Here is a 27,016-nt window from a genome sequence, read left to right as displayed (position 1 = left end):
CATCTGTCCCATCTCGAGACATTACTCCAACCAAACCACTCCTTCCCCAGATGCAGGACTGTATGACCTTGACCGAAAAGAAGAATGCTATTTTGTCTAACTACATTCCCTCTACTAAATCCCCCCTCCTACTTTCACACACACAAGAAGGTGGCAGCGTGGACGCTTCCAGTGCTAATATGGCTTCCAAAGCTGACAGTTGTTAAGTTAGTAACATGGTTGTTAATTGAATCTGACTTTTCATGTCAGAAGGTTGTAAAAGGTGAACACAAGACCCCCAGGACACTTTAACTTAAATATGAACCAGTTGCCAAACATCTGAATTTTGATCACATGACCATGGGGATGTTACAACAGTTGTAAGTATGAAAAATGGTCATAAGTCACTTTTTTCAGTGTCTTTGTAACTTCAAATGATCTCTAAATGAAATTTTATAAGTCGTGGACTACCTGTAATTGCTTGTTCTATGTTGAGGATGCTTAAACATAGATGACTTGAAAGCTACTTTCTATCAGAGGAATTTATTTAATGTGTGAAGAAAAGAGAAAAGCTTCATTTCTCTTGGATTTTTAAATCATATAGCTAAAACAGAATTTATCTGGGTCAGAATGCAAATTTCAGAATGGAGTTATGTTTGTTTGTTTGTTTGTTGATTTGACTTTATTTTTTTTTATCCCACCTTTATCATTGGTTATAAATAACTCAAGGCAGTGAAGATACTTAATTGTCCTTCCTCTTCACAAACATGTTTATTAATGAAAATAATCCACAACTATGTGTATATGATAGGAATACAAAAAGCTTCATAGTAGGAAATATTTGAACTTGTAGAGTTGATGTAGAAATAGAGCTGAATATAAATGGAAAAATAAAATTCTGAGTTACATTGAAATTGATAGATCTTCTTATCACTGCTTCAAAATAAATGTGTCAAGGGAGCAAGATATAAAGGTATTTCTAGGTTTCCATCATTCCAGCTCTGCAATCTAATAAGAGCTGGACCTCAGAACTCTTAAGTTGCTACCAAGGGTGTAATTTATTCACAGACTGTCCTTTAATCTTGAATGACTTTATAACATTTTAAAGAGCTAGACTGACCTGATTGAGGTGGGGGTTGGATCTGGCCCATAGGGCGCTTAGATCTGGCCCGTGGAGCCACCCTGAAAACAGCAAAGGACCAGCCACAGTGCCTCTGCCAGTGAAAACGAAGCTTGTGAGGGCAGCTCTCTTGAGTTCTGTTTTTGCTGGCAGAGGGTTACAGGAGGCTGCCACAGGCAAAAACGGAGCTTGGGAGCCTGTTTTTGCTGACAGAGTGCTCGGGCCGCCATGGTTGCCCCAAAATGAGTGATGTTGAACTGGTCATGCCCCCCCTGGCCATGCCCACCCCCACCCCCCCTGAGGTCAAACACAACCCTGATGCGGCCCTCAATAAAATTGAGTTTGACACCCCTGATCTAAATTGTCCAAAATTGTTATTAAATTAAAATACAATAAACGGTTGTCACAATTTACGTTCTTGGAAATGCATACAAAAACTATTGGGGAGGGGGATATATGTTTATAAAATGCTTAAAAGTATTTTATATGGGGAAGGCCTGTTTATAGAAAAAATGTGCTCAGTTTCAAGGCCCTATAACATGCAGATTCCAAACCTTGATCTCCACCGATAAACTCTTACCAAATGTTTTTATTATTATTATTATTATTATTATTATTATTATTATTATTATTATTATTATTATTATTATTATTAATTATTATTATTATAAATTTTAAAAATACAGACAAAACAAAACAAGTGACAACAAAACATACAAAACATGTAAACAAAAATTCAAACATACATCTTATCAAAGTTGTCGCAACTGTAATGTTTGTTCTTGTTTGTGCTTTTGACTCCTCCTTGTTAGGTCCTTCTCTTGTGTCTATCGTTATAATTCACTATTAACCTGCATTAGTGGTTTATGTTCCTATTTCTATATTAGGTCACTCCAATTACTTCTTAGTCTTTTTTCCCTTTTCTATCTTCCAACCAAGTGTACCACTTTTCCCATACTAGATAGTAATCGTGTTCCTCTTTATCTTGTAGTTCCTTTGTGAGTCTGTCCATTTCTGCACATTCCATGATTTTACTAATTACTCTATCTTCTGTTGGTATGTCACTACTCTTCCAATTTTGTGCAAAAATTATTCGTGCTGCCGCTGTTATATGAATGATTAAATATTTTATTTCCTTTTCGTATTGTCCATTTATTATGCCTAGTAGAAAGGTTTCTGGCCTCGTTTCTATTTTTTGTTGTGCAATTTCTTCTGTTTGTGTTCTGATCATTTGCCAATATTGTTTGGCCTTTGGGCAGGTCCACCACATGTGATAATAGGTTCCTTTATGAAGTCTGCATTTCCAGCATGTTGGAGAAGTATTGGGGAACATTCTTGCCAGTCTGGCCAGTGGGAGGTGCCACCTATAAAACATTTTGTACAGATTTTCTTTATAGGGTACAGACATTGTTAATTTATAATTTATTGTCCATAATTTTTCCCAATTGTCTAATTCAATATTATAGCCAAAATTCTTTGCCCAAATCATGTTTTCTTTAACCACCTCTTCTTCTAATTTATATCCTCGTAAATAATTATAAACTTTTTTTTATCAATTTGTCCTGTGATCTTTGTAAAATTTTATCTAATTCGTATTGGCCTTTTTGGAATCCAAATTGAGCCGAATCTTTCTTATACTTTGATTTTATTTGTAGGTATGGCCACCAGTCAATGTCTGTACCCATCTCCTTCAATTCTTGATTTGTTCTTAGTTCCCCTTGGTTATTTAGCAAATCTTTATAGGTTCTCATTTTGGTGATATCCATGGCATTTGGGTAGATCTGAGCTTCCATGGTCGATAACCATTCCGGAATTTTATCGTAGTGTGCTTTTTTAATGCCCTGCCATGTCTGGTATAATGCTTGTCTGACAATATGCCTCTGAAAATATCCAAGTTGTTTATCGGTGCCCTCCCATAGAAATGAGTGCCATCCTCGTTGTAGATCGAATCCTTCCAAATTCAATAATCTTTTATTTTTGAGTTCCATCCATTCCTTGATCCAAATTAGTGCTGATGCTTTATAATATGTTTCCCAATCCAGTAGTGCCAGTCCTCCTCTTTCTCTTGTATCTTGTAGGTGTTTTATTTTAATTCTTGTTTTCTTCCCTTGCCAGATGTAGTCTGCTATTAATTTATTGAAATCCTTAAAGAAATTCTTCCCCGGTTTTATTGGGATCACTTGGAATAAGTATAAAATTCTAGGTAGGACATTCATTTTAATTGAAGTGATCTTTCCCAAAAGAGATAATTGTAGTTTTTTCCAAATTTCTAAGTCTTTTTTAATTTGTCTTGTCAATTTATCATAATTGTCTTCTCTAATTGATGAGGTTTTATTGGTGAGCCATATTCCTACGTATTTTACCTTCTTTGTAGTTTGTATGCCTAATTCATTTTCTAATTCCTTTTCTTGTTGATTAGTGAGATTTTTCATTAGTATCTTGGTTTTTTGTTTATTGATTTTGAGTTCCTAACTCTTACCAACTGTTTTAATGATGAAGGCTTATGCAGAAATTTTGTTTGCTAGGAATGCACATATCAGACTTATGACTCCTTGTGCAGTTTAAAAGCCTTTTATTAAAATATTTGTAGTTGGGAAAAATGTCCCAATTTCTGTGATAAAAATGAATGTTTTTCAAGAATGGTTTGTTTTTTCAAAGAATACTTATTTTGATGACTGATATATTCTTTAAACAACGGCAGGAAGATATACCTAATATCTCCCTTTCAGGGCAAAGGGGGAGGCAGGAAATCAAAGATTAAACATAAAATACTTCAAGATGCAAAAATGCCTTTATGGGTCTAAGTATTTTGCAGGAAAGAAATAGTAGGTAAAGAAAGATAGTTAATTGATTGATATATTGATGAAGATTATTGATAGTTGTTAGAACAAGAATGGGGAGAATATAAAATGAAATCAAGAGAGCAATTGGCTGCAGAGAGATATTGTTTTCACCAATTTGCACAGTTAAAGGAAAGATTTAAGGTAAATAAATAATAGGACATTTGGAAGTGAGCAACAGAAGATAGTATTGGAAGTTGGACGATGTGCAAATGATGAACATACAATTGCTAAAATGCATTATGTCTATGTTTACAGAGGAGGAACTGCAAGTTTCACTTTAATTAATTCACATCTGGGTTTGGAGCATGCTATATTTGGTCCAGAAGTTGCTGGACCCACCATGCCTTGTCATTGGACATGACAGATAGTTCTTCAACATCTGATGGGCCACAAGTTCATCATTCCATGCTAAACTTTGCTTAATGCTATCCGAATGGATGGAAATGGTGACAGATTTTCTCAGTCAAATGATATACAGTATATACTTGACTTACAATCACAACTGAACCCACAATTTATGTTGTTAAGTGAAACAGTTGCTAAATGAGGCTTGCTCCGTTTTATGACAATTTTGGCCACAGTTGTTAAGTGAGCATTGCAGTTAAGTTAGCAACACAATCGTTAAGTGATTCTGGCTTCCCTGTTGCTTATCAGAAGGTCACAAAAGGGGATCGCATGACCTCAGGACACTGCAACCCATCATAAATATGAGCCAGTTGCCAAGCATCCGAATTTAGATCATGTGACCATGGGGATGCTGCAATGGTCAAGTGAAAAACAATCATAAGCAACTTCAGATGGTCAAATGTTTATAAGTCAAGGACTACCCATAGTTGCTTTCTGGAGAATTATAATGAACTGGCCTTTCTTACCATCCGTAGAATGTAGGACTCTAATGACACCTCTCCCAACATTTCTCAGAACTGGTGATGTTGATAAATGCCGCTCACAGTTGTTGTTCGGCACCATCCCGAGAGCCAAAAGTTCCCTGCTTTTAAAATTGTTCCATAGATTGAAAGGGAAACGCAGGTAATTGAAACTGGCAGCTGCTTTCAGAGGCAACCTGACACCATTTGACATTTTTTTATTTAAGAGGATCAAAAATAATAGTTGAGACAGGGAATCTACTGTGCAAATCTTTCAAAAGACGTGGTCTGGAACATGCGGAGATGATTTAGAAATGCTGAGTCATTGCTGCAAGTGTTTTAGAAGCTTTTGGTGACTTTCTCTGCATTGATATATTTGCACAAGCTCTTTTTTCTCCCTAAGGAAGTCTCCATACATTTGTAAGCCTCCTTGTTTGGGAGGACTTAAGAATATATTTCTTGGCTTCCTGGGCATTCACTAACAGCAGTGTGCATGAACAGACAGATATCCATACAGGAGATATTATGTTATCTATCATGCTATCTATGGTAAATGATAGCAAAATCATTTTCCGGAACAGTATCTTTTCCCTTCCTCAAGCCTCAATGTTCCTCAAGTTGAAAACATTTCAAGAGGTTTATCTGTTAAACCAATGGCAATAGTTTTCTTGTAATTGGACAAATTTGACAAAAATATATAAAAAAAATTATTACAGGCCAGACAGGTTTTATAGCTATGGCACACAGTAGTAAAGTTTGAAGCAAAATTCTGAAAATGACTAAAAGATTTTAAGCCTGGTTCTAAATTATAACTTTTATCCCATCTGTATTGAACTGTACAATAATATATAGAAGTTTTTGTTATCTTTAAATGACAGAAAATGGAGTGCAGATCCAATTTCCTGACATCAGTAAAGCATTATGTAACAAAGACAAATATTCCGTAGTAATCTTGTACTGATATAAGAAAACATGAAACATTCAATATGCTAATTAGAAGCTTTTTAAGTTTGCACCATCTTTGCTAAAGTTACTTGTTTCATCTTAAACTTGCTCTTGATCTTTAAACATTACATATATCTAGAGATTTATGTGGTTTCATGACCCAACTATAGTTCACTGATAGCATAGTTTCCTCATATGTACTTTAATGTATGATAAAAATACACAGACAAATCATAAGTTGCAACATTACTGCAACATGCAGTAATTGCAACAACTTTTTTTTCAGTATATACCGGTTGAATGCACATTGTGGAACACAATGCATATGTAAATGAGCATTTTAGCTGTGAGCTGGAAAGTACTCTAAATACAAGAAACTAGTTGCCACTGATTTTAAGACAATAGCTAATATAATTTAATTAGAATTACTAGGAAACTCTGTTGAGAAATGGATAGCTTTTTCCTCAAATCAATGTTGTATTAGAAATTATACCATGGAAATCTTTAATAATGAAATGTAACTTGTCATAAAGAAGTAAAATAGCTTTGAATGAAAAACACAAAAGCAACTTGTCATGCATTTACCAGAGGAAGAGTTCTCACCAAAGGAAGATAGGCCAGGAAATTCAACACTTTCCTGAACAAGATATGGGCCAACATTAGTCCTTGTAGCCTGGGGTTCTGCCCTGTAGAAATTTAGATTTGCCATGTAGACATCCAGCATGTGCAAAAATGTTGTTACTGACTGCACATTCATTCTCATTGGAAAAGAAAGCAATGACATCTACTCTACTTTGCCTAGTTGATTTTACTACAGCCAAGTCAACCTTGACAAGAATGAGTCTCATAATGAAATAGGTTCACCCACCTTCAGGGAAGGCACTTGTTTGAAATGAGGCCTATGTCTTTCTGGATTTCTGCTTCTTGATAGACCTTCCCTTTGTGATGTCTTGTTGCATGAATCCTGACCTAAATTGCCAACTTTGATTGAACCGGATTGACTTTTGACTTGTGAACCAAATTACTGCCTTTCCTATGTTACATTGGCTATTAATGTAATTAATGTAAGTCCCCCCAAAGTTATTTTTCAAGACACAACTGGATTTTCTAGTTTTTCTTTGAAGACATTTTGCTTTTCATCCAAGAAGCTTCTTCAGCTCTGACTGGATGGTCGGGAATAGAAGGATTATATTCCTTGCAGACAGTGGATCATTTGCCTTCTTTTAGTGGGTTGTTAAGGTCACCTGGAGGTTTATCTGTGTCCTCAGGGTCACCTGAGTAATGCAAATGGATGTGGAACCTTCTTGGAACCATTGAAAGGACTGAGTTGTAGACTGGAGTTAGATAATGTCGTATCCCTCCTCCTTAAACAGAGAGGGCTGTTCAATACAGGTAGTCCTTGATTTACAACAGTTCATTAGTGACCGTTCAAAGCATTGGCATTAAAAAAAGTGACTTATGACCATTATGACTGTTGTACCATCCCTGTGGTCACGTGATCAAAATCCAGACCCTTGGCAACTGACTCGTATTTATGACGGTTGCAGTGTCCCCTTTTGCGACCTTCTGACAAGCAAAATCAATGGGGAAGCCAGATTCACTTAACAACTGTGTTACCGATTTAACAACTGCAGTGACTCACTTAACAACCATGGCAAGAAAGGTCATAAAGTGGGGTAAAACTCACAAGTGCTTCACTTAGCAACAGAAATTTTGGGATCAACTGTGGTCATAAATTGAGGACTACCTGTAATCCTCTGATATTTGACCTTAAACCTTAGCAGCGAAGGTGTTGAACTCAGTCAGTCTGATTCAAGAACATTCTTAATCATGAAAGCTCACATGGGTATTTGATTTGATGTAGAGTTACTGATGTGGGGATGAAATTAAATACCCTGTTATTAAGACCAGCTGCCTGCAATTACTGCAGGTTCGAATCTCACCAGGCTCAAGGTTGACTCAGCCTTCCATCCTTTCTAAGGTAGGTAAATTGAGGACCCAGTTGTGGGGGCAATAAGCTGACTTTGTATAAATATACAAAAGGATGAAGGTTATTGCTTAGCGCATTGTAAGCCGCCCTGAGTCTCTGGAGAAGGGCGGCATATAAATCAAATTTTAAAAAAAAATACCTCATAGCAGAAAGGCATGATATTGAACAATAAAAACTAATTGCCAAGTCCCAATTCCTGTCACCTTCAGACATAATTTTCAGTCTTCTTATTCTCTAGGATGATACCTATTTGGGGAAAGAATTGGGTTGTTGTTGTTTTTTAATGCATTCCTGCATAATACTGCTTGCACAACCTTTTTGCTTTGCTGCAGAAAGAGCTGGCTCCACATACAAAGCAGTTGTGCAAACCTGAAAAAAGATGCAGAGAGAGGGGCTTCGAGCATACTCTCGTGTGTTGTAAAGTGCCTGTTGCGAAAGGCTTGTGAAGCCTTATTGTTTTCAGTTTCTTCTCTAATGAACTCACATTGCTTTTCTTTGCTGGTTTTTCAGACTGTAAGATCCATTTTTACTATTATCTTGCTATACAAAGAAGCCTTGTTTATAGGAAATATTCGAACATGGAGTTTACACACCAACCATAGGCATGAAATCCATAGGCATGTCATGATGTTCCATATAAACCAAAATTTCTTTGGATAATTGATTCTTAATTTGTTTTAAAAAAAACAAGGCAACCAATTGGACCTCTAAGAGTTATTTCTGAAACAACCTCTGTGTGATTAGAACTCCAAAAGACCTTGTTTCAGGAAATGCAATATGTCTAGTTATATTTTTGTCAATGGTTTCATGGACAGATTCACTTTCAGATATATTGGTGAACAGTGGCTGATAGTAAGAACGTGAGGAATTAGCATGCTTAAGGACACTGAAGGGTAAAGTGGAAGCAAGTTGGTTTCTTGGTCTTCTTTTATGGTACTGATACTGTTGGTATTGGTAGTGTCCTTAACTCCCTGTGAGAAAACACAGACCCAATGAGAACCCTTCCTGAAGAGAAGACATAAGAACCACCTGAAATGATGCCATGATGGCTTTATAAATACTTCAGCATTAAAGACAGCATAACTCCTCTCTATCAAATATTACCACCTTCTCTCTTTTGACTTCCCGTGGGCATAATTGGTCTCTGTGAAGATAGAGCGCTGATCTGACCCATCAGGATATTCTTCCTTCTAGCCTTCCTTCCCTTTCAATCTAGTGCTGCTCAGACCTCTTGAATCTTATGTTCTGTGACTCACAGAAGCTTCTTTCTATTTTTATATTCCCTTCTCCCAATGTTTTACTGTCTAAAATCATGTTACATAAAATGTGGATGATCAAGGAGCCTGTTTTCTCAATGAACTCGGTTTCTAAAAAGTTGGGTGGCTCTTTAGGAGAAATGCAGCATTAATACACTAGCTCGGAAAGTGCAAAAGGACTGTGATTAATTGAAGATGCCAAAACTCAAGGGAACAGAGCAGAATCCACACTTAAAGACTTAGGCCCGTGATGGTGAACCTATGGCATGCGTGCCACAGGTGGCACCTGGAGCCATATCGGTGGGCACGCGAGCGTTGCCCTAGCTCATCTCCGGCGTGCATGCGTGCGCCAGCCAGCTGGCCTTCTTGACCCACTGGAAGTCGGGAAACAGGCTGATTCTGGCCTCCGGTGGGCCTCTGGGGGGGGGGGAAAGCCATTTTCGCCCTCCCCAGATCCCTAGAAAGGCTCTGGAGTCTGGGGAGGGCGAAAAACAGGCGTATCAGGCCCATCAAGCCATTGCGTGACAAAAGCGTGGGGAGAGTGGGGCAGTTGTGCGCAGATGCATGGGGCACATTGAATTATGGATGTAGGCACACATGTGCAACCTCCCCGCTCCCCCCGCTTTTGACACGCGACGGCAAAAAGGTTAGCCATCACTGACTTAGGCAGCTTCTAAAGCTGTAGGTGTGGCCGATAGAGACAAATCAAACTCTACTTTGTAATGGGAGAGGAGAAAATACCTGAATACTTGATTAGTAAGTAAGTATATTCACTAGAGCGTATGCACCAAGACAAATTCCTTGTGTGCCCAATCGCACTTGGCCAATAAAAAATTCTATTCTATTCTCTTCTCTTCTAGAGAGTCAACATGTTGTAATATAGGTAGTCTTTGACTTACAACCACAATTGAGTCCAAAATTTCTAAGCTAAGCGAGACAGTTGTTAAGTGAGTTTTATCCCATTTTATGACCCTTTGTGCTACAGTTGTTAAATAAATCAGTGCAGTTGTCAAGTAAATTCGGTTTCCCCATTAACTTTGCTTATCAGAATGTCATAAAAGTGATTACGGGGCTCTAGGACACTGCAACCAACATAAATATCAGCCAGTTACCAAGCATCCGAATTTTGACCACATGATGATAGGGATGCTGCAAGTGGTTGTAAGTGTGAAAAATTATTATAAATCACTTTTTTTCAGTGCTGTTGTGACTTCAAACATTTACTAAAGGAATGGTTGTAAGATGAGGACTATCTGTATTAGGAGACAAAAATAGGAGTTGAGAGGCTAAAGATTCAAGTTCATATGATGAAAAATCATTGGGTAATTTTGGGTAAGTCAGTGGCTGTCAGCCTAGCCTAACTTTCAACATTACTATTGTAGGAATACAATAGAGATCCACACGTAAGTTGCTTTGATCGCCTGGAAGAAATCTATAAGTAATCATCAAAAACTAGATTTTATTTTATTAATTTATATATGCATATAATTAAAATTACATTGTTTGGGATGGATCAAAAAACAAAATGGCAGTTGCAATAGTGCAACTGAAGCCCTTCCCTTGTACACACACCAATGTTGTACTAAGGCTTTGCCTGTTCTTCTTCAATCACCATCTTGCGTTTCTGACCACCTCTGCAGACATAAGTGTGCATAGAATTCAATTGTATTTAGTACTTAATGAAATAAGATCAAGCTTCATTTTTCTCTTAAGAGCCATGGTGGTGCAGTGGTTAGAGTAGGGGTAAAATCCAGCAGGTTCTGGAGAACCGCTAGCAGAAATTTTGAGTAGTTTGGAGAACCGACAAATACCATCTCTGGCTGGTCCCAGACTGGGGTGGAAATGGAGATTTTGCAATATCCTTCCCCCAGGAGTGGGAAGGAATGGAGATTTTGCAGTATCGTTCCCCTACCACACCCATCAAGCCACACCATACCCACCAAGCCATGCCCACAGAACCGGTAGTAAAAAAAAATTGAATTTCACCACTGGGTTAGAGTGCAGTACTGCAGGCTGCTTCTACTGATCACCAGCTGCCAGCAGTTTGGCAGATCGAATCTCACCAGGCTCAAGGTTGACTCAGCCTTCCATCCTTCTTAGGTTGGTAAAATGAGGACCCAGATTGTTAGGGGCAATATGCTGACTCTGTAAACCGCTTAGAGAGGGCTGTAAAGCAATATGAAGTGGTATATAAGTCTAAGCGCTATTGCTATTCTCGCTGTTCCACTCATAATTATTTTGGGTCCTATGGATACTCCTTCCATTTACCATACCACTCTAAAGTCAAACACAGTTTTCAACCTAGAAAAAAAGAGCAAAACCCTACTATGAGGTATAAAAAAGACTATTATTGTTTTCTTCTTTATACTGTTTTCCAGAAAACATATTTCCTTTATCACTGACTGCTATTCTATGCCTTCAATGCAACCTTTTGAACAAAAGAAGAGAACAGAATAGCGCTAAATTACTTAAGTTTCAAACAGTCCAAAGCAAAGCAAGAGCATCTTAATGTTATTTCAAGAATAACATTTAAATTAATAGTTGTGGCACAAGAGAAAACTGTCACTTAGTGGACTATAAACCCGTGGACAGAATAAAGGTCCAGCTAACAGACACCCAGAAGCAGCCCAAAGCACATGTAAAATACATTTACTGCATTTGTATCCAGAAAAAAAGTATTCATACAATTATTAGGGCAGATTATACTGACCTTGTCATTGTTCTGCTGTGTTGTGCAAGCTTGAACTTTATCATTAAATTTCCTGTAGCTCCGTGGTCTCTCAGAGTCTACATAGAGATTTGTTAAAGCAATATGATTGCTAAATAAATTAGGTTGGAAATCTTTCTGTTCAGCGCCCCCTCTGTGTGGGAAACCACACAGACAAATTGCAGGCTTTGAGAGCAATGGGAAAATTACTTCAAAAATGTGACTCAGAGTTCAGGGCTTTGGTTGTGGCTGAAGACTGTTTAAGCTACAATTTCAGGAACTGAAATCATGAGAGGTAAAACTTTATAGGCCAAGAGAAGCTTCGGCATTTTCAAAATAGGTTGAACAAGAAGCCTGTTTTGTTTTGTTTTGTTTTGTTTTGTTTTAGTAAGCAGCCTCAATTAAAATGTGTTGCTGCGGCCATTATTGACAAACTCTTATCTAGGTCAAAACTATTCTCTATATTCTCACTGTAAATAATTTTCAGTCTCCTATTTTGCTTCTTGCAACTTGTTTCCTAAGACAGAGATGGAAAACCATTTAATTAAATGGACTTGTGAAGGAAAATAACTGAACTCTTTTACATGGTCCAGTACTTTTGCTGATCAGTTATGGTCGCTATGAAAATAAGGGACAAAGGACCACAATTAGTTGTATATATTTAGTTAACCCTTGGCTGTGTAATGTTTGTTCAAGTATCCGGATACCATGCTGATTAGTGTTAATTTGTGTCAGATTTTGCAGCAAAAATTCAGACAAATCCCACTTGTGAGATAACAAGTCTTAAATATTCTTCTATTTCAGGGGTCTCCAACCTTGGCAACTTTAAGACTTGTGGATTTCAACTCCCAGAATTCCTCAGCCAGCTTGGCCTTGGCAGATGCCAAGGTTGGAGACCCCAGTTCTATATGGTGTGAAGAAAACCAATGTTGGGGTGTGGGGAGAAGGTTGTCTCTGCCCTCTTTTGCCTCTTTCCCCAAGGCAGAATTATAGAACTTAATGTCTGAATTACTTCTTAAAACTATTAGCAAGTAGAATTTTTTTTTGAATGGTTGTCAGCAAATAAAGATTTTAAGCTTCATTTGCCATGCCCTGAGAAATTAATTTTTGAACCTGGGGAGAGCCAGGTTCCTTAATCACCTTTAAAATGAGATGAGTGAAAGGAAAGGAAGCTTGAGTTAAGAAGCAAAAATTTGGCAGAGGAGACAAATTGTCAGATGTTCTGGTCCTTGGATGAAACATGCTGAAAATGTAAAAAGCCTTTTTAAAAAACACCAGTGCGCACACAATCTGCAACGTGTTAATAACTGCACTCTGAAGAGCTTATTTAAAAATGTCTATACATAAAGAAGAAAGTTCACAATATCTTTTAATTACTGTGAAGAATCCATGCCTTATGACATTTCAACTGAAAGATGGCACTTTCCAGCAGCAGGAAAATAGCTGAAATCATGCTGAGATAATGCTGATTTAAAATAAACTGTGCCATATTTGAATTGCCAACAAGGAAACATTTTTATAAGAAATTGTCTGCTACTCATGAGATTTACCCAGGATTGAGATTAAATTGGATGCTTCCATTCAAGAGCTGATCAGGCCTTTTATTATTGCAGCTTCTCTTTCTCCTTGCAATATAACATTATCGCCCATTTCTTCTCTAAGCTGATGGAATGTTAAAGCAGATAGTTTGCAAGTTTCAGATGCAAAACTATTTCATTACTTTTAGGCTTTCAAAGTGAAGCTTATAGTAAAGTTTATAGGAATGCAAGTATTCTATTTACAAACCCTTTTAGTTTGTTTGTTCATATATGTCCTGACTGGCTCAAGATTGACTCAGCTTTTCATACTTCCGAAGTCAGTAAAATGAGGACCCAGATCATTGGGGGCAATATGCTGATTCCATAAACCACTCAGAAAGCACCGTGAAGCACTATGAAGTGGTATATAGATCTAAATGCTATTTCTATTGCTATATTAGTTCTAGAATCAACATTAATAGTCCTGTACAGTTGATTTTTTTTAAACCCCAATCATGACAGTATAATAGAGACAAATCTTTATGCACAAAAGTGTGTAGTCAATACATGGTGGTCTAGTGGCAATAAATATTTATTTACTTAAATTTATTGACTGCCCAACTCCAGTGTAGCCAGCAAGTATACAAAACTAGGAAAATGTGAAAACAACTAAATGCATTGAATCATACAGACAGTCCAGGCTAAAATAACCCAAGAGATGGCAAAAACAACAATGCCAAACAGGGGACATTGAACAAATGATAAATATCAGCCCCAGGCTTGGGACCACAGCCAGCTGTTCAAAGCTTTCCAGAACTCCAGGATAGAAAGTATTGTCCTTATCTCTCAAGGGATAGCTGAGCTAAATGTTGGAGGCTGCAATAGAAAAGGCACACTTCTAGCTCCCACAAGTTGGCAGTGTTTAATGGAGGGGACCTAGAATGCACCCACTCTGCTGAATCATAATGGGCAAGCAGAAACTGTTGGAGATAAGCAGTCTCTCAGATATCCAGGCCCCACGCCATGCATTAGCTTTATAGGCAATAACTAGCACCTTGAATTGTACCCAGAAGCCAAGTGGCAGCCAATGTAGCTACTGTAGCCATTGTAACATGTGGACACATCAAGAGGCACCTATTATAGTTTGTGTTGCTGCATTTTGAACCAGCTGTAGATTCTGGTGGTCTTCCAGGGCAGCCCTATGAAGAGTGCATTGCAATAATCTAATTGTGAGGTGACCAGAATAGGATTGTTTGAAGACCTCCTGATCAAGGAAAGCATTTTTTTTTCTGCCAGACCACATGAATATTCCTCACCATGGCCCTGGAGATAATCCTGTGGCCTGGACTCTCCAGAATAGGGAGTGGTCACCCTGAACCATTACAGGGCCATTACATGATAGGGGGTGAAAAAATAACGGCATGTTTTAGCATGAAAACTTTGCAGTAGGTAGAGATGCAACCAGAAGCTTTTGTCAAATTAAATAAACCTTCATGCAACTTGGCCATTTTAAATTAAAGGGCTTGTAGAGCAATAGTAGGACGATTTTGTATTTTATGACAACCTTGAGAGCCATCAGCTAAAGTTTGCAAAACAATAACTCAGGTTGATGGATAAACAGAGCAGGATACCTCTGAGAATATGCTCACCCCAGGAATTTGTAATCAGTATTTGTCTCAAACTCAGAAAAAGTGCTGTGGTTTTTCTTCAAGCGATATTTTTCATCAACTAACACTGAGAGGAGGGGAAGGAATGGGGCTGCCTATTGTGCATTGCCAATCTATTAGGAGTCTGAAACCTTGACAGTTTGTTCCAAACATCTAAAGATCTACTCCTACCTATCCCTGATGTAGCCTCTTCTGTTCACATGTCTACACATATTCCTAGGGAGAGAATACACAAACGAATATATTAGTAGAACTCCAACATATATCTGAATGGTGCCCCAATCAGTAGTAGGTTATGTATTGAAAACGGATTAAATGAGAACACAAGGCAATCCACTTTGTTGAGAAGAAGGGGACAGTCCTCTGAGTAGCAGTTACTTGATCGAAGGTTATCTTCAAAAGACATGCTCTTTCAAAAACACAGAAGATGAGTCTTCAAATTTTAATAGATGGAAATATGAGGATTAGTTTTTTACAAGGCTGTTCACCTAGTTTAAGTAATTAAAAAAAAACAATAGGCAATGAAAGGAAGAAACATCTAAGAATCTAGTACATCTCACTATGAAATAATAGAAAATACTTGTAGCTCGGATTTTAGATTTTGGCAGTGGTTTGCTCTCCAAGCTTGTTTCAATTTAGTTTCTGAACGTTTTATTACCAGACTAAGTAACCGCATCAGCAGGATTTTCTTGTCCTATCCTCCTTAGCTTATAAAGGTCTTGTGTGCCAGTTTGGTCAGTTGGTCAGGTGATTGCTTGTTTGTTTGGAGATATATTTAAATTCTGAGCAGCTGATTGGTTCCCTCATTGATTGGTCGGTCAAATGTTCTGGTTTCTTACATATTCATATGCTGGATCTATACACCATCTACTCAGCAACGTATTGCTTAACGCATTGTAAGCCGTCCTGAGTCTCCGGAGAAGGGTGGCATATAAATCAAATTAGAAAAAAAAAAACGTATTCACTGGGATCAGTTTTACACGTGAGGAAGAAACAGAACATTGACTCCCCTTCCTAGATATTGACATAAGGAGACAAGATAATGGTGAATTAACAACTTGAGTATACCGAAAATCCATGCACACAGACCAGATTTTAAATATCACAAGCAACCTCCCCACTGCACACAAGCAGAGCTGCATCCAGACTATTTTCAAAAGAGCCAAAGCACACTGCAGCACCAAGCCATTAAGAAAAACAGAAAAGAAACACCTTTTCAATGTTTTCCTCTGCAATGGCTATCCAAAAAATTTCATAATACAATGCTTGTCATCCAAACCCTGACAAAACACACAGCCAAACACAACACAAAAACAAGTCCTGCCATACATCAAAGGAACATCTGAAATGACTAACAGAATACTGCAACCCCTAGGAATAATGATAGCTCACAAACCCAAATTTACATTCAGAAAAGAGCTATCTAAAGTCAAAGTACACAAGACAGACAAAGTACACAACAGCAACAGACAACAGCAACACAGTATATGTAATCAATTGCAACAATTCTATCTAATTCTATGTGGGGCAAACAGGAAGGCAATTGAAAACAAGGGTTCATGAACATCAACATAGCAGTGCCACTTGTAGCTTTACTACTTATCTTGTTTTAGTTCATTTTTAATAAAACCAGAACTTGTATATATCTCGATCTACCTACAAAGCTTTCCTGAGAGCGTAGGGACAGAGTTACCTTTGAACTCCGTCCCATTTCTAAAAACATTTCTGGATCCATGATACTTCTCAACCCCCAGTCCCTTTCTCTGACTCTATTTCTCCTTCATCTTATTTGTATTTCAAGAAAGTGAATGTAAGCACTCCTGACTTGGAAATGCTTACCACTTTTTCTCTACATTCTCTGTAGTACCAAATTCTATGCAGGCATAAAAAAAATTTAAAAAAAGTATTTTTTTATCTTCCTATGAGTGGCCTTGAAAATCAATCTTGTAGAAAGGTTGAGTACATATGTGAACAATTCAGTAAAAAGGGCTTTACTGTAATATGCTTGGCTCACTTCAGATGCAGCATTTATGGGGATGGGTAAACTTTTCACAGTTACCTTTTTTCCTGTCTCTTTCATTGTGCAGATGACAAGATTTTTGGCAGCCGCATTTAGTTCTTAGAATTCCTGCTGTTATCTAAATTAAACAACTATCTTTTGAAATTCTCTTTTGCTTGTCGTTATGAAAAGTGCAGAAGATTTCATATGGGCAGGCTGGCGATTCCTATATTAAAGCCTTTCCTAACTAAGCGTGTCTACAAGGTTCAGTGGGTAGAAATTAAATAAGTCATGATAGTAGATACTGTATATTTGAAGCTCAGTCTCTTTTTAACAAGGATCTCATCCACATAAAAATTGTATGCATGCTCTTGAGAGAAAATTAGGTTGCTAGCCCTTGGAAGACAATTGGACTTATCCAACTGTTTGCAGATATAAATATACTGTGTGTGTTTTATACATACATACATACATACATACATACATACATACATACATACATATATATATATATATATATATATATATATATATATATTCTGAGGTTTTTGCGGGTATTTGTATGTAGGTCTTTGGTTATTCGGGTTTTCTCCCACATAAAATTGGAAGTGTCTTGGTGATGTTTCGATGAAGTCTCATTCATCATCTTCAGGCTGGTGTTTTCGACTTCATGCTTCTAGGAGCAATGTCATTGGATACAATGTCAATTCTATTATAATCTCTGTGTTAGTTGGAGCTCACATATATAAGTATAGATAAGCATGGGTTTATGTGAAGAATAGATGGTGGGCAAGAACTGTCCCTGTGAATCATGCTGCCCTTTTTTAGGTATGCATAAACAATGCTTGCATGACATTGATGATGATGATGATAATGACGACGAAAATAATGATGATGATGACATCCATTCGTGTCTGTCCATTGGCGATTCTAAGGGTCAGGTCTCTCCATATCTCTCGACATGCTTGCCTGAGCTTTTTCATAATCTCATCTCTTTGTACTTCTTCTCAGATATCCACTGTCTATAAATCAATATAGCTTGTTATTATAGACTAAAAAAGAAAGAAAGAAGGAAAAGACACACCATTTGATATATTCAGTATTAATTGTCTGAGATATAATATATCAGAGAACTACAGCATCAAGATTGGGTAAAAAAGATAGCAATAGCACTTAGCAATGGCACTTAGACTTACATTCCACTTCATAGTGCTTTACAGTCCTCCCTAAACAATTTACAGAATTAGCATATTGCCCCCAACAATCTGAGTCCTCATTTTATCGACCTGAGAAGGATGGAAGGCTGAGTCAACCTTGAGCTGGTGAGACTCGAACTGCCAAACTGCTGGCAACCAGCAGTCAGCAAAATTAGCCTGCAATACTGCATTCTAATCACTGTGCCACCAGGGGTCAGTGGTTAGATAAGGAGTCATTTCCAGCTGAACAAGGATGCTCCCTTTATGGGAAAAGTGGTATTGATTACATTCTTTCTTCTTCTTTGCAGAGTCACAGTGCACACTCTGTGGTGAACCTGAAGGTGAGTCCTGTAATTCCATCACTTCCAAAGTTTGTTGTGTTGTCTAACTTATATGAACTGCTTAACCCAGGGGGTCTGCAACCTTAAACACTCGAAGAGTCATCTGGACCCGTTTCCCACAGAAAACAGGCCAGGCGAGGACTGAGTTGGAGGGGTGGGGTGGGGCCAGCCAGTGGTGGGATCAGCTGACAGGGAGTGCAGCAGAGGGCCGAAAGAACCACATGAGGCTCCAGAGCTGCAGGTTGCCGACCCCTGGCTTAACCTATTAGCATGTGTTGTCTGGTGAAAATAGATTGAACATGGCATTAGACGTCACATTCTTTAGAATAAGGCAGGTATGGGAAATGTTAAGAGGGTTGTTAGATGTTATCAAATGAACTTAACTGAATTAAATGGGTGTGGTGGTTGAAAAAGAACCCTTTTTTAATTATTTTCCCGGGCAATTTACAACATTAAAAATTACAACATAAAAACCATCTCTAATTTTCATCCTCCATTTTTCAGTAGAAACATTGTGCTCCACAATTCTGGAGAAACACAAGTTCCCCATCTCTCTAATTCTTTATTCCACTCATTTTTCTGTATCTCTGTGGATGCAACCAATCTTATAACTAAACGGAAACTGTCAAAATTTATTATGAACAATGTATTATTAAAACAGTGTATTTTATTAAAAGTACTGAATATAGTCTTAAATTTAGACATGAATAATATAATCTCAAGTTATGGAATATCTAACTATGGTACATATTTTTATGATACTGTATTTTGATAAATATAGAATATAGAATTATTCTATATGATTATATTAGCACTGATAGGCTGTTCAAAACATATTAGAACCCTGTGATAATTGAAGTTCCACTGCATGACCTGATATAAAGTTCAGGAGTGGGTGAAGTAAAGGAATCTGAGATGTGAATCAGATACATAGACTCACATATTATATTCTAGTTTCCATGTATTTTTATGCTGGTTTTTAAATAGTCTGATGGAAACTAACACTATACTATTTCAGGTAACATCATTTTCTGTACCATCTGTGTATAACGTTATCCTGATGTTTCTGAAAAACTTCATTATCTGGTTCTTTAAATGAAGAATATGGGCAGCGATTCAAGGAAAATATCTCATATATGCCATAGGTTGTACTTAGTAGGGCTTGATTTCCACATGAGTGGCTTTAAACTGCTCTAGTGTTTTAGCATTACCTCCAAGGCTAAAAGAAGTCAAGCAGAAGCACATAAGGAGCATAGAAATAGCCCCACCAAAGTCATTCGACCCTTACTGAAGCATGGATTAACGCCTCATAATTCTTGGCAATGAAGGTCTCTGTAATTTATTCAGTAATTTTGTCTGCTCTAAGAAGGTGCAGTATTCCAACTCAATATAAAATGAGTTAAAAATGGGATTTTGAAAAAGGAAGTGCAATTTTTGTGAAATAAATATTTGCCCAGCTTATGGACAATTTGATTTGTTAGCTCTGAATGGAGGTACTGTTTTAATTCACAGAGAAATTGATAGTCAGTTGAAAAATTGAAGAGAAAAAGGGGAAAGTTACTGGATACCAATCTCTCTTCTGATATAACTACATTCCACTGATAACTCATTCTAGTTTACTTTGCTGGTTGGCTAACCGAAATTCATGGGTTCAAAACTAGCAGGGACCGCCAACATAATATAAGTCAGAATTGTTACACTAAAGCCAAGATAGAGAGGAGGGGAAGGTAGGACTAAAGGGATAAAGGAAATTAGACAATTAGCTTAATGTCTATTCTGTGTAAATTGATGGGAATCTTAAACAAAAAAAATAATCAAGCCAATAGTAGAGCAGCTCTTGTGGAAGAAGAACTCAGTCCAGTTTCTACAAAGGTAAGTCTTGTGTTTTCAATACTCTTGACATGTTTAGAGTGGCAATAGATAGTTAGTAAGTGTGACTCAATAGATGTACTCTGCAGCTTTCAGAAAGCTCTTGACTAAAGGACAATGCTTTTACGCTAACCAACATAGAGATAAGATTCTGGTGCCACCATCAAGCCTTGACAAGAAGGAGAAGAGAGAAGATGAGAGGTTTCATTCTATGGGCTGATACCCTCAAGAAACTGAACATGCTGTTGCCAGAGGATCCATAAAAGCAAAGGCTGAAGCCATGATCGAAGAAAAACTAGAGATAAACAAGGGGTCCATTTCCTATAACAAGTGATTGTCCACTAAGAGTCCAAGATCCCTCTCACAGTTACTGCTATTGAGCTAGGTACCACCAATACTATCCCTGTGCATTTGTTTTTCTTGCCTAAACGTAGAACCATACTTTTTTCACAATTGAATTTCATTTTTTTGATAGCACCCAATGTTCAAGTCTGTCAAGTTCCTTCTGTACCTTAAGCCTATCTTCTGGAGTGTTGGCTATTCCTGCCAATTTTGTGTCGTATGCAAATTTGATGAGTTTCCCATCTATCCCCTCATCTAAATCACTGATAATTGATAAGTGATTTGAATTCGTCTAGGCTGGACAGTTACTCACCATTTTCTTGCCTATTTTAATTTGTATTCCTAATCTGTTTTTTATGGTACTGTTTTTGATAGGTTGGGTTGTTTGTTTCCTTTTGTGTAAAGACAGATGCAAAAAATGAATAAATCAGTTTTGCTTTCTCCCTGTTGCTTATCATTTTCTTGCCACTTTCTCCCATTAATGGATCAATCGTTTCAGAGAATGAGTAGGTAATTCCCCCTTTTCCCTTGCCACTATTTTCCAGCTCTGACTCAACATCAGTAAAGAATTTATGAACATATAATATTTTATTCATCTTTGAAAGGATAGTTTGGGAAAGTATTCAGTAAATTCACTCTAGTAACTTCTACAAGGAAAAATCTGCGCTTTTTTGATATATGCTAGTTCAAGGGAAAGTAGGTTTCTTCTTATGCAATAAAATTGAGAAAAAAAGAGAGGGCATACAAATTGAATGAAAATACTTTTATAATTCACTGTTTAAAACAAAGGCATATTTCTGTATTCTTTGTTCAGAAACAGCTCTAGGTACTCTTTGTATTAAATCTCAGATCTTGAAGGTATTCATGGATCTTTCCTCCCTGATAGAGATGTTCAATTCATTTCAACCTGAACTTTGCTTAATGCACATTTTATTATTATGCAGATTGAAATGAATGTGGCACTCTGGGCTAGGAAGATACTGTCCAGAAAATAATGTTTTTATATTTCATTCCTAATCACTTTTGTTTCTTTCAAATATGATTCAGATGTTTATTTTTCTTCTTTAAAATTTCAATTCCTTTATTAACAAGTCAGACAGAGTGACATGTAACGCTCCCTTGTACTGGCGAAATGAAAGAAGACTGTTAGAGACTATATGGAATGGCTTCCCTCCAGGAGTTGTGGGTGCTCCATCGTTGGAGCTGCTGGCCAGCTGACTGGTTTGCAGAGATGCACGCACATGTGCAGGGGGGGGACTGGGACAGGGGGTCGTGCGTGCATACACGGGCCGGGGAGATGTGGTACCCCCCCATGCCGCATTTTGGGCCTAGCAGGCCTCCCTGAAGCCTCCTGGACCAAAAACAGGCCAGAGTTGCGCGGGGGGGGTGCACACATGTGAAGGGGATGGGGGAGCACAGGGGGTGGGGGAGTGGGGGGGTCACACACATATGCACAGGGGGGCGGGGAAACACGGGGGCACCCGTGCATGCGTGGGGGGCAGGGCACACGAGAGGGATTATGGGTGAGGCATTATGGGTGTGGGCATGCACACATGCACTCTCTTGCATACACACACATGCTTTTGGCACCCGAGGAAAAAAAGATTAGCCATCACTGACATAAGGTCTCCTGCTTGAACAGGGAGTTGGATTAGAAGATCTCTTCTAAATCTGTTATTTTGATGTTCAAAGATTATTCATTTCCAGCCATTCTCTTCTCTGATCATGCTTCAAGGAAACAACTCAGACCTGTAATAACCACATTATAAGTTGAAAAGAACACCATTGTTAGGTGCTGACTTTAGACCTGGGAATTACCTAAATTCAGTATTTCAAGAGAAATCAATTAAGTCCTAGAACTTAATTGTTTTTGGCTCTTCCTTCCCGCTTGGACCTTTTTTAAATCTGTAACTTGTTGTCTTGTCACCAAAATGCTGAGTAAAATGTTTATGAGTGTTGCGTATACATTGTTAACAAAAAGAAAAATAGGAGCTGGGATTACTAGTACAGTATTTCGCTTTTATGTTCTCTGCACAAAAAGATTCTAAAATTCTGAAGTGTAAGAATTCCTTCTATAAACCAGATTAGTTAGAATAGTGGAGGTACTCAGACAGCTGAGTATAATTGTCCACAAAAGGTCAAAATATTTGGCTGGTAGTATCTATGCCACAATATTTGATATTTCAAGAGTAGAAGCTCATCAGTTTGTTTTTATTTTTATAGCTCTGTGTTCTTCTCAGCCACACAAATGCCTTTTGAGCACTTAACTCTATTGTTATTAATGGAGTATAATCAAGACATCTCTAAAACAATTCTAAAACATTCTAATTCTGCTAAAGTCAAGAGGAATGTTTATGGTTTCTCAGATCATTTTGCTGCTAAATCACTTGCTTACAATCACAATGTAGTAATTATTCAACCTTTTAAAATGTGTGATTCTGAAAATAATTATTTGAAGGAGGATTGGTTCTGTCATTATGCAACATTCTTCCAAAGGGTGATATTGGTAGCAGCAGCAATGCTAATTATGAAAAACAGGATCGGGAATGAAAACTCATATGAATTATTTTGTTAAAGTTTTGAAGCAGGAACCAAACATGAATCTTTGCTAAGTACTCACCCTGGTTTTCATTTGAAATGCAGTACAGTAGTTTTTAATGTATATTCATCCTTCCTTGGATGAAGCTACAAAACAACTTCATGACTTAACGCGTTTTTGGTAAGATGCTTCTCCCCTTTCCTAGTATCTTGATTTAAGATTTTAAAAACTGCCATTTTCATGAGTCTGTGAAGATGCATAGCATCTTCTTGCATATCAGCACATGCAAATGATGGAGCATTTAATAATTAGGGCTGCATTTTGCCTTATGGTCCTGGTAATACCAAACATGTTTGGTATTACTAGGACAATCTTGAGAAAATGTTAAAGGGTGCTCTCACTAAATAAAATTAATTTATCTTTCCTTGTTAACTGTGAATGAAAGCCATTCAAAAGGATGATGGACTTTTAAAGAAAGGCCTTTTCACAATTGCTAAGATGTTCCCACGATGGATGAATAGCTGATAAAAATGATGGAACTAGCAGAGATGCCTACATTGATTGTTTTATTTGAGGAAAAGAACACATCCAACTTTGTTTCTACTTGGAAACCATTTCTGGATTTTGTGCTTGAGATGGAAAATGAAACTTTGGGTTTTGTTGATTAGATAAGTTTGTTGTCATAGAAATGGTTAATGCATATAATAGTAAAAAGTTGAGGTTGTAATATTACTATCTTATTCTACTAAACAGATTTAGAGGTCAATGTTTTTCTTTTTTTCTTTTACCTTCAATTCTTTCTTTTCCCCTTTCCCTTCCCTTTTCCCTTTTTTCTACCATTTTCTCTTTCTTTTGTATTTTATATCCTAATAAACAATATATAAGCTAAGATGTACAAGGTACATTTTATTTACACCCATCAAGTGCTTTGACTCTTAAGAGTCAAATGCACCATAATTGTTCACATGAGCAAGATACAAATACACATTGTTGCAATATTTTCAGGATCAGACTCAATAAAGATAATAAGAATTAGAGATTTAAATATATTTCTCTTTAATAATAATAGGCATTCTATATTCGCTGAATATTCAAGATAGAAGCAAGGAAAATGGTGAGGGTGGCTCCTTATATATACAAGGGGCGGAGCCAGGAATGGGAGTGGTAAATTATGAATACATTAAAATCCAAAGAATAAGTTAACCCCTGATGTCCCATATATACATTATTTACACAATAGAGAATAAGGCATTTACATCTGACAAATCCCCCTCTAAATGCCGGTTCGCTATACAACACCAATTACATTCAGATTCAGGACAATATAATACATACAATTTAGAAGTTAAATATTTGTGCTGTTTAGAAGGTAAAGGCTTCGTTAATATGTCAGCTAATTGTTCAGAAGTATCACAATGTATTGCTTTGATGAATCCATCTTGAGATAATTGTCTCACGTGCTTAAATTTTATATCAATATGCCTGGACCTTTGTCCAATGGCATCGGATCTGGATATTTCAATGGCTGCTTTATTATCTTCATGCACAACAAAAGGTAATGCAGGTTTTTTCCAAACATCTGAGATCAAGTCATTGAACCATACAAGGTTATTTGCAGCTTTGGATAAACAAACATATTCCGCTTCTGTGGTTGAAGTGGCTACCAGTTCTTGTTTACCAGTGTACCAGTAAACTGGACAATCATTCAATAGAAAAATATAACCAGAAGTACTCTTTCTGCATGATGTATCACCAGCCCAATCTGCATCCGCATAACAGGTAATTTTTGGTTCTTTGTCATTATTAGGTTCTAATACTAAACAAAAATCTAATGTACTTTTCAAATATCTTAGAATTCTTTTGACAGCTTCCCAATGATACATGGTTGGTTTGCTAACATATCTTGACAATAAATTGAGAGGTAATGCAATATCTGGTCTGGTCCAATTAGATATATAAAGGAGTGAGCCTATAACTGATCTGTAAAATGTATTATCTTTAAATTCAGGGGAAGACTCATCAGTGTTTCTAAGGAAATCAGTTTGCATAGGAGTGTCACAGGTTTTGGCATTGTTTAAATTACATTTGTTTAGAAGTTCAATGATCTTATCTTTTTGAGTAAGTTTGAATCCCCTTCTAGTTTTGTTAATTTGTACACCAAGGTATTTATTCACTTTACCTAGAGATTTCAACGAGAAATGTTCGTTTAACTTATTTACAAAGATTTCTCTGCTCTCTTTGTGTTTTCCTATATATAAAATATCATCCACATAAATTAATACAAATTCAATGTGATCATCACTCTTTTTTACAAAGAAACAGTTATCAGCAGTGGTAGCGTTGAAATCCATGGTCTTTAGTACTTTTACCAAGCAATCGTACCATCTCTTGCCAGATTGCTTTAATCCGTATAGACTCTTGTTTAATAACCAAATTTCATTCTTATTAGTGTATTGACTATGTGGTGCTCTTACATATATTTCCTTATCTAGTTTTGCGTGTAAATACGCAGTCTGTATGTCATATTGAAATACGTCCAGATTGAGTGCAGATGCTACTACTAGAGCAGTTTTAACACTCTCTGTCCTCACCGTGGGGGAGTATGTGTCAGTATAATCTTCTGGATATTTTTGTGCATAACCTTGTGCAACTAGTCTAGCCTTGTATAAAGTATTGCCTCCTTCTAGGTTCTTAATTTTATAAATCCACCTGGTACCTATAATTGTTTTATCCTTAGGTGCGATCGCAGGAGTGAATACATTTAATCCTTGCAAACTTTCCATCTCTTTTTTCATAGCTAGTTCCCATTTTTCTCTTTCTTCACGAGGGAGTTTTAATACTTCCTCATATGTATTAGGTGTTATTTGTTCTCCATTCATATGCATTATGTAATCTTTGTATTTACTTGGTATTTGATTTCTATTGTTTCTAATAGCTCTTTCAGGTTTGCTATGGTTGTCGTGCAAATATCTAGCTTCCTTTTTTGTTAATGTGTCAGTCTTTATTTTATGCTGACTATTTGTCCAAGTTTTGGTTTTGTTCTTATTTTTGTTAATGTTTTGATTTTCTATTGTCCCTTCCTCGCAAGATATCGCATCTTTGCATTTATTTGGAAATATTTCATTAAGGTGCAGTTTAGACCAATTGGCCTGCTCATGAAACACAGCTGTTCTGGAGACTATAAATTTGTTATTATTATCAATGAATCTGTACCCTTTGGTTCCAGTTTCATATCCCATAAATCTTAATCTTCTGGATACGTTTTCTCCCTTTCTCCTCAACTGCTTAGGTATGTGCACATCTGCAGTGACTCCAAATATGTGCATGTGTGCTAATTTAGGTTTCCTATTGTACATCACCTCATACGGTGTCTTATTCACAATACTGGACCAGGTTCTATTTTGAGTGTAATTTGAATAATGTAGGGCTTCTGACCAGAATTGTTTGCCTAAACCAGCATCCTCTAATGTGCATCTAATCATGGTTTGTAGTGTGGAATTCTTTCTCTCTGCAATCCCGTTTTGAAACGCAGAAAATGGATTGGACGTGAAATGTAGCATTCCCCTATCCTTTAACCATTGGGAGAATTCTTTAGACATGAATTCACATCCCCTATCTGTCATAATTTGTTTTATTCTGATATTATGTTGTGTTTCTATGCGTTTGTAGAATTCCTTAAATTTCTGAAAGGTTTCATCCTTGTGCTTTAATGTGTAAACAAAACCATAGCGACTATAATCATCCACTATTGTTAGAAAGTAACGTTTTCTATAGGTAATTGATGGAGTTAATGGACCAACTAAATCCATATGTACTAAGTCAAAAATATTGTTAGTTGAT

At 37.1% G+C, this 27,016-nt stretch overlaps 1 protein-coding gene across 1 annotated transcript in view; it reads left to right on the top strand.

Moving 5' to 3' along the window:
- The window catches only part of DLGAP2 (DLG associated protein 2), a 384,074-nt gene that overhangs the window by 113,366 nt on the left and 243,692 nt on the right, over window positions 1-27,016 (top strand). The window contains exon 3 of the mRNA XM_070954968.1: window positions 18,394-18,426. The gene's annotated coding sequence lies outside the window, so the exon portion shown is untranslated. The remainder of the gene's footprint in view (window positions 1-18,393; window positions 18,427-27,016) is intronic.

This window comes from Pituophis catenifer, unplaced genomic scaffold (genome assembly GCF_029215685.1).
Source record: "Pituophis catenifer annectens isolate HBS135680 unplaced genomic scaffold, rPitCat1.0.hap2 SCAF_1, whole genome shotgun sequence".
Classification (NCBI taxonomy): domain Eukaryota; kingdom Metazoa; phylum Chordata; class Lepidosauria; order Squamata; family Colubridae; genus Pituophis; species Pituophis catenifer.
Note: the sequence above shows the minus strand (reverse complement) of the source record. Positions and strands in the feature narration are given on the sequence as shown.